We start from the raw sequence: 9,610 nt of genomic DNA, 5'->3' as shown, positions 1-9,610 counted from the left end.
TGGTATATTCTGAAATATAATCAGTTTGTTTTGTACATTAGAGGCATGAACAGAATCTTTGAGTCAGAGAGTGACCAAGATGACAATGAAGGCAGTAATGAGGAACCCAGAGGGAAGCAACATCACGTCTCCATCGAGGCAATGTATGTTCAGTTTCACTCAGTTTTCCCCAGTGGTGGAAAGTAACTAAGTACATTTACTCAAGTACTGCAATTATGTACAATTTTTGAGGTATCTCTATAACTTTAGTTACTTTTCAGAACCAATACAGAAATTACAGTATAATCATAAGATTTTATTGATCTCAGGTGGAAGATTCACAAGCTACTCAGCAGTCTAAAGTGTATGCATATAAGTTCTTTGAAAGTAGCTCCCCCCTTACCAGCTGCAACATTAAATAATGCATCAGTATTTATAATTCAATAATATGATATACATTAATGTGAATGTGCCATTCTGCATAACAAGTACTTTTACTTTTACTATGTTTTGATGCTAAAATTTTGTACCTTTTAATTAAGTATCATTTTAAATGTGGGACTTTTACTTGAAACGGTATTTTTACACTGTGGTGTTGCTAGGTGTGATCAGTTTCAGCAAAGTGATGTTTACTTCTCAGATTATTTCATTTGAATATTTTTTATAAGTATTTTACAAGCAGAGAGCAAACACTGAAGAAAGGCCAGACAAATGTCATTTTCCCTTTCTTACCAAGGATTTCTTACTATTGATTATCTTATGTTATTTTGAAAACACTGGAAGAACTCCTGAACCTCCTTTGCTGCACAGGGGGAACACAAACAAAAACTGGTAGGTGTTGATATTGGACAGAAATACAATTTGATGAGACTTTTGACCCATCACAGTTTTTGACACTACACAGTATCTATAAGAACAAATCATACCTCTTCTGTCACTCTCCATGGAAATATGCCATCACTAAATGTCATCAACTGTCTTCTGTCTCATATAGTGACATAAGCCAGTGTTTTAATACAGAATAATTGAAGGAATTAAATGTGATTCTTTATTGTGTTTTTCAGGTCACCTACTTTGGTCTGGCAGGGGGCTTAACAATAAAGGAAACAGTTTGGCGAATAATGGCTAAACTGATGACGAACCAGCTGGCCAAGCAAATCAACTGGCGTGGAGAACATGGGAAATATGGATTTGAGCAGCTTGTCCTAAAAGATGTTGTCCTCAGTAAGTTTTTTGTATTATAGGGTTTGCAGCAACCAATGATGTAATTATTTTGTCTGTTTTTAATGTAATAAAGCCAATAATGTAATATTACCAATAATATATTAACTTATTTAATTATTGCTGGTTTAATAACTGCTGCCGATAATATAAAAATTTCCTAATATCTTAATTTCCAAATATTACCCAAACAAGTAATCAAAATATCACACTTCGACATCTGCTATACAGTATTAGGAACAATTATGATTATGGGTTTGATAATGTGTAATATCTACAGTATATTTGAGTCCATTTTTGTTGTCTTCCTTAGAAATTAGGACCATTTATATTCAGTTGGTTAATGATTTCTATCAGCTCTATCGATTCAGGTGTGGACACATGTTTGCATATTCAGTTACTCATGTAAAGTGTACATTTAAATCTAAATGTGAGTATTCTGAAATAATGACCACATTCTTACATGAAAAGTCATTTTCATTGAACTCCTTAATTGAAGCACACACCTTTTTTCAAAACCTGTTAAAATTATTCAAACTATTGAGGTAACTGGCAGTATTATGTCCATGTTTCAACATCTTGATACAAAACTGAACCCTAAAACAGATAGTCCCAAGACTCTACTGTACATCAAGTGACAGTGTTTTTTTCTTTTTCTTCCTTCTTAATATTGCAGAATCAGTGCGGCAAAATTCTGCAACTGCAAGCGCACCAGATGGAGAAATTGAAAAGTACATAAAAAGGTGGTTGCAGCTGGCATCGGACAGGGATGGAGGAAGAAGGGAACGGCCGGGTTGCTTAAACTTAAGCAACCTGCCCCCACCCCGAAGAGAGCAATGTGCCTTTTTCCGACTGAGAACCATGGCCTCAGATTTGGAGGTGCTAATTCTCATCCCTGCCATTTCACACTCGGCTGCAAACCCCTCCAGTGCATGCTGTAGTTCTTGAACTGATGAATCCAACAGAACCACATCATCTGCAAAGAGCAGAGACAAGATTCTGCAGCCACCAGATGTCCCCCGTTTCCTGGCTTTGCCTAGAAATTTTGTCCATAAAAATAATCAACAGAATTGGTGACAAAGGGCAGCCTTGGTAGAGTCCAACATGCAGTGGAAACAGGTCTGACTTACTGCCGGCGATGCGAACCAAGCTCTTGCTCCGGTCATACAGGGAGCGGACAGCCCGTAACAATGAGTCCCGAAGTACCTCCCACAGGATGCCACAAGGGACACGGTCTAATGCCTTCTCCAGATCCACAAAACACATGTAGACTGGTTGGGCAAAATTCGACACTCGGCCGGATTTTCCTCTTCAGTACCCTGGCATAGACTTTGCCGGGGAGGCTGAGAAGTGTGATCCCCCTATAATTAGAACACACTCTCCGGTCCCCCTTCTTAAAAAAGGGGACCACCACCCCGGTCTGCCAGTCTAGAGGCACCATCCCCGAGCTCCACGTAATGCTGCAGAGGCATGACAGCCAAGACAGCCTCACAATATCCACAGACTTGAGAAACTACCTTAGCAACTTCAGCAAGGGTAATGGACAAGTCCTCTCCTGAGTCCCCAGCCCTGGTTTCCTTTACAGAACGCGTGTCAGGGGGATTGAGGAGATCTTCAAAGTACTCCTTCCAACGGTGGAAGGAGATGTGAGTTTCCTATACTTTTTATTAGCTATAAGGATGATTTAGTTTAGTTTTCTGAGAGAAGAGCAGTTAAACTGCTAAATCACTGTGAATGGGGATGTTATGGTTGGGGGTCCCTCACCGAGGGTGAGAGAGAAAAAAGGGGACTCAATGTGCAAGTTCAGGTGCTAGTGAGGAAGTGTCTTGATATTGTACAACATATGCATCTGGAGAGAACAAAGCCAATGAGGTATACGAGGTCCAAACCAGAGTAAAATAGTGGAGGCTGAGGAGACCAGGACGGGCAGGTGAGTAGACAGGAGAAGTACGCCACAAAAGAAATCAACAACACAGGAAAAAAAAACTGTCAGCATTGAAACTCACGTAACGTGTGGCTAAACTCATATAAATAACGTACAGAAGAAATCAACAGCACAGGGACTGTCAGCGTTGAAATCCAATGAAATCCAAAGTATAACACATACATATAATGCTCTGGTGACGAAGGAGCTTCTGCTAGGGGTTTAAATAAGCAGGGAAGGTGATCAGTGGAATGCGCCTCAGCTGTGCACTTCACCTAACGAGACGCTGATTACAGCATGCACCACAGCTGAGGCACCGAGCCTGCAGGAGAGTGGGAGAGAGAAAAGAGGAAGAGAGGCAGGTCGCGCTGAGCAGACCTGACAGGGGAGGTTGGTCACAAACAGTCAAAAGCAGTCATGAGCAGTCACAAGAAATGCTGAATATTGACAAGTGCAAGACATATGCAAACGAGTTCTGAAGAACAACATTGTGCATGCCAAAAAAGGTATTAAGTGCAAACTGTGGCATCTGGTTGGATGGAAGGACTAAATCTACTGACCAGAATCCTTTAAAAACCCTGCCTAAAAGAGGAACGAGAGCATGTCATGAGCAGTCACAAGAAATGCTGAATATTGACAAGTGCAAGACATGCACCACAGCTGAGGCACCGAGCCTGCAGGAGAGTGGGAGAGAGAAAAGAGGAAGAGAGGCAGGTCGCGCTGAGCAGACCTGACAGGGGAGGTTGGTCACAAACAGTCAAAAGCAGTCATGAGCAGTCACAAGAAATGCTGAATATTGACAAGTGCAAGACATATGCAAACGAGTTCTGAAGAACAACATTGTGCATGCCAAAAAAGGTATTAAGTGCAAACTGTGGCATCTGGTTGGATGGAAGGACTAAATCTACTGACCAGAATCCTTTAAAAACCCTGCCTAAAAGAGGAACGAGAGCATTCCATCACAGTTGCAGCCAGAGGCTCTGTCCGATTGATTTTCTGACTTCCAGAAGACTGAGTGACTGAAAGAAGACAGCAGAAAGAGTGAGTAGGCTGAGGACTGGTGACCATGAGCAAACGGGCAGGTCGCGCTGAGCAGACCTGACAGGGGAGGTTGGTCACAAACAGTCAAAAGCAGTCATGAGCAGTCACAAGAAATGCTGAATATTGACAAGTGCAAGACATATGCAAACGAGTTCTGAAGAACAACATTGTGCATGCCAAAATTTTAGATTTATGTTTAGAAATAGTAATTGTTTATTTAGATTGTAAGCCAATCAAGACAATTGTTGATGGTTTTAATGGTAACTGTATTATGTCTGCATGCGACACATTCCTGAATTATTCCATATTCTTTGCTGTAACTCTTTTAAGCTTCTATATAAAATTCCTGAAAAGGTTTAGTACTCTGTTTATTGAGTCATGTTTTGATGTTACTAATTCTTATTATTTTAGTGGTTTTATGTTTTTAAGTGGTAATGTTCAAGGCAGACTATTATAAGACTATAATATAAATAGTTAAATGCAACTTCCTGAAAAGGGAATCAGTGATGATTGAAATTAACATTGGAATATTGACATAATTTTCAGTCATTTAAAAACAATCTAAATTAACTAGTCAATTGTTTACTCATTATATTACACACATTATAATTCAAATGCCCTATCTAAGTTAAACAGTACCCCAGTTGGCTAACACAGTAAATACTGACCAGTGATTCAATGCAGACTTAAGGTGATATGTAACTACATAAACATAAACACAACTGTGAGAGTAAAATATATAAACTTATGTATGCTCTAAACTAAATCCTAATTATTCATTTTCTTAATATGATAGAATAATCATATGCACACACAGTAAACAAACAAGTTAACTAATCAACAAACATAGTATCAATCTTCTACTAACTAAATTCTTAATTCAGTCTAATATTAAAACTCATCCTAATGTATTATTTTGTTAACAATTTTACTCAACAGCTTCTATATAAAATTCCTGAAAAGATTTAATACTCCACACTACTGCGTTTATTGCGTCAAGTTTTGATGTTATTAATTCTTTTGATTTTAGTGGATTTACACTTTCAAGTGGTAATGTTCAAGGCTGTTTAAGACTATAATACAAATAGTTAAATGCAATTTCCTGAAAAAGGAATCAGTGATGATTGAAATTAACATTGGGATATTGACATAATTTTCAGACAACCTAAATGAACTTGTCAATTGTTTACTCATTATATTACACCCATTATAATTCAAATGCCCTATCTTAGAACACAACTTGATAATGAGTTTAATCATATTGTTCAACCATCAAGTGTTAATAGTTTTATTCCTATGTCCAGGGGTTAGCATATCGTGGCCTTCATGCAGGGGGAACATGCTGATCATAGATGCTGCTGCTTTGAGTGGGTTTGACTGCCACCCTGCACTCTCTATGAATGCATGAGCACAAAATTTACAAGTGACTATAGACCTAACATTTTCATTAATCTGCCTGCGTTCACCCAAGCTGTATCTGATAGAACTCTGTGACCTTCTGTTCATGATCATGTTCTGAGTTTGCTGACGAATACAAAAATATAATAGGGGCAAGAACTAGAACTGTGAGGTCTTAAAGGCTGTTGGAAAAGCACTTCTGGTTAAGTATTACTTTACCGATCAAAGAAATGAGTAGTTAGAGTGGTTGTAAGGCATATACAGTATACAGTCTGTGCATTTAATTTAATGAGGTGAGCTGGGCATGCATAATTTTTGACTCACAGCTTAGGTTTTACTGATGCAACTGATGTTTCTGAAAAGGTTACAGCTGCAAGGTTTACATGGTTAATGTTCCCTTGACTTTAAACAGTTTTTTTTTAAAGTGAAGATGGTGTATGTGTGTCTGTTTTTGTGTATAAGTGTGTGTGCACGCCCGTGATTGTGGGGACCAAAATCTGTTCACACATTCACATTGTGGGGACTTGGTCTGGTCCCCACCATGTAAATCACTGAATTTTAGGGTGATAACTTGGTTTAAGGTTAGGGTAAGGCCAACAGTGGTTAAGGTTAGGGGAGGTATCCAGGATATGAAAGGAATGAAAACAAACATAGGTGTGTGGCTGTGGGGAGGGGCAGTTCCTGCTGTGCAGTCACCAAAAATGGCACATTTACAACTCACTTTCTTCCCTCTAGCAATATAGCTGTCCCCACTGTAATTTGCACTACCAGTCACCCGTGACTACTTCCTCCTTTTCACTATGCAGGCAACATATTCCAGCAAAGGGACAAACCTTCCCAGCATGACATAACTGTAAAACTGGTTAAATATTTTAAGGGCAAATATCACATGTGACCTTGGGATGCACTCTGTGTGTAAGAGGTGAAATTAAATCAATGGGCTGCCAGCATATGGGACCAATTAGAAGATTCCAAATAAGTGGCATTAATACAGCTAGCCTTTTGTTTTACACCTTTTACCTTCAGTAGTACTGTTCTCACCATATTTCTGGTACGATTACACTTTTTTTAACCAGGCATTTATATTCAGTTTAAATTATCTCAGCACATAGGCATTTGTTTTGATATATTTTAGGAATAAAAGAATTTTAATGCAGAGATTAATCTATACAAAATTTGCCCAATATTCACAGTGCACCCAGACACAAGCTATGCATATCAAGAAATGAGCCAAGAAATGCTCAATCTGTAACCATTTTATTACTGCCTTTGGGTCAGTAGCTTTATACCAAATTACATGTTGTGATGTCACTTTATGCAAATCACATTTACACACACACCATCTTTTGACCAAATGGGAAAAGGGAAAAGACAGAACACAAAGTGACTGTGAATTGCTCAAGATTCACTTTCATTCACAGAACCGTGATTACAAACAGTATGTAAACAGTTATGACAGTGAGCACTTGAAATATGGACATGATGGGGTCCATTGTGTAGTCTGCCACCCCTATTGTCCAAGTCGCAGCAAGAATTTAAGCCTTTATGATCACTTAATCTGACAGTGATTATCTGAACACAAACAAAAATGTTTTTGCCCCCCTGTCAAAACACTGGTTTATCGCACCTGAGTTCAATTTCTCTAGCCACACCCAGGCCTGATTACTGCCACACCTGTTCGCAATCAAGAAATCACTTAAATAGGACCTGCCTGACAAAGTGAAGTAGACCAAAAGATCCTCAAAAGCTAGACATCATGCCGAGATCCAAAGAAATTCAAAACCAAATGAGAAAGAGAATAATTGAGCTCTATCAGTTTGGAAAAGGTTATAAAGCCATTTCTAAAGCTTTGGGACTGCAGCGAACCACAGTGAGAGCCATTATCCACAAATGGCGAAAACATGGAACAGTGGAGAACCTTCCCAGGAGTGGCCGGCCGACCAAAATTACCCCAAGAGCGCAGCGACAACTCATCCAAGAGGTCACAAAAGACCCCACAACAACATCCAAAGAACTGCAGGCCTCACTTGCCTCAGTTAAGGTGAGTGTTCATGACTCCACCATAAGAAAGAGACTGGGCAAAAATGGTTTGCATGGCAGAGTTCCAAGACGAAAACCACTGCTGAGCCAAAAGAACATAAAGGGCCGTCTCAGTTTTGCCAGAAAACATCTTGATGATCCCCAAGACTTTTGGGATAATACTCTGTGGACAGACGAGACAAAAGTTGAACTTTTTGGAAGGTGTGTGTCCCATTATGTGTGGCGTATATGTAACACCGCATTTCAGAAAAAGAACATCATACAAACAGTAAAATATTGGTGGTGGTAGTGTGATGGTCTGGGGCTGTTTTGCTGCTTCAGGCCCTGGAAGACTTGCTGTGATAAATGGAACCCTGAATTCTGCTGTGTACCAAAATATCCTGAAGGAGAATGTCCGGCCATCCGTTTGTGACCTCAAGCTGAAGCGAACTTGGGTTCTGCAGCAGGACAATGATCCAAAGCACACCAGCAAGTCCACTTCTGAATGGCTGAAGAAAAACAAAATGAAGACTTTGGAGTGGCCTAGTCAAAGTCCTGACCTGAATCCAATTGAGATGCTGTGGCATGACCTTAAAAAGGCAGTTCATGCCCGAAAACCTTCCAATGTGGCTGACTTACAACAATTCTGCCAAGATGAGTGGGCCAAAATTCCTCCACAGCGCTGTGGCAGACTCATGGCAAGTTATCGAAAACGCTTGATTGCAGTTGTTGCTGCTAAGGGTGGCCCAACCAGTTATTCGGTTTAGGGGGCAAACACTTATTCACACAGGGTTTTGTAGTTTTGGATTTTGTTTTCCCTTAATAATAAAAACCTTCATTTAAAAACTGCATGATGTGTTTACTTGTGTTATCTTTGACTAATATTTAAATTTGTTTGATGATCTGAAACATTACAGTGTGACAAACATGCAAAAAGATAAGAAATCAGTAAGGGGGCAAATACTTTTTCACACCACTGTAGATGATACGCTTTATTAAATTAGGCAGGACAGCCTCATAAACTGTATAATCGTTACACAGCATCTTATGGCCTGTCATGACTAACAATACTGTCTTGGGTTACACAAGGTAAAGCTTCTTTGACACACACAATCCTTCAAGACAATATAGATGCTCTAATCACATGATTGTGATTATTGCATTTGTGCACAAAATTTTAAATGGCAATGGATGGTGCTCTCATTTCCTGTCTTTCTCTAGACTGTCTGGGGGGTTACTTTCGGCTGGTCCCATTAGGGGTTGCCACAGCAAATCATCTGTTTCCACACTGATGATTCACATGGTATGAAATTTGGCATGAATTTTTATGCTGGATGCCTTTCCTGACGCAACCCTGTATTTATCTGGGGTTGAGACCAGCACAGAAGTCACTGGCATGAAACCCCCTAGAGGTTCTTCGACTGGGAATCGAACCTGGGCTGTTGAATCCTAGCAACCAGGCCATCATGGACTGACGTTCTCTCTAGACTGTCTGTCTATAACACCCCCTCAATAAAAAAGACAGATCAAAGGCCATTTCACCTTGCCTTTACTCCTTAGAATTAGAGGTCTAAAAAGATTTATCTGAAACCATATATAATGGTTGAGCTCTCTACATGTGCTGATGATGATACTAAAGTGAGAGTCACACTGTGCACCATCTTTGATGTCCATTTGCCTAGCAGAGTAAGTCATATGTTATGACACATAAGAGACTGTAAAATACTGGGACAAGGCATCTGTCTCAATAATTAATGGATGTGCAAGAGTGATAAGATGTTGTAACCCCTTTTATCTGTCATGCCTGTGCCTTCAGTCTTTCTCTCTTTCTGCTTTTCTTTAAGTCATAATGGTTGGATTCTGTTGAAAGAATTAGGTGAAAGCAAAGGAAAGGTTTGACTAGCTATGCCTAAAAGCAAAAGCCTTTGAGAGCAACCCTCAATTGTTAACACCTTGCCAGTCATCTGAGGGATGGACTGTATCAAACTCAAATGGGAGCCAGACAAAGAACAACAGAAAAAGAAATTT

The 9,610-nt window shown here is 39.7% G+C and overlaps 1 long non-coding RNA gene across 1 annotated transcript; it reads left to right on the top strand.

Moving 5' to 3' along the window:
* Nucleotides 1-778: 778 nt before the first annotated feature.
* Nucleotides 779-1,986, top strand: LOC109968185 (uncharacterized). The gene is made up of 3 exons (XR_002276060.1): nucleotides 779-810; nucleotides 1,044-1,203; nucleotides 1,877-1,986. It is a non-coding gene; the product is annotated as an uncharacterized LOC109968185 (long non-coding RNA).
* The last annotated feature ends 7,624 nt before the right edge of the window (nucleotides 1,987-9,610 follow it).

The sequence above is a fragment of the Monopterus albus genome, unplaced genomic scaffold (genome assembly GCF_001952655.1).
Source record: "Monopterus albus unplaced genomic scaffold, M_albus_1.0 scaffold143.1, whole genome shotgun sequence".
Lineage (NCBI taxonomy): Eukaryota > Metazoa > Chordata > Actinopteri > Synbranchiformes > Synbranchidae > Monopterus > Monopterus albus.
This window is presented reverse-complemented; position numbering and strand designations above follow the sequence as displayed.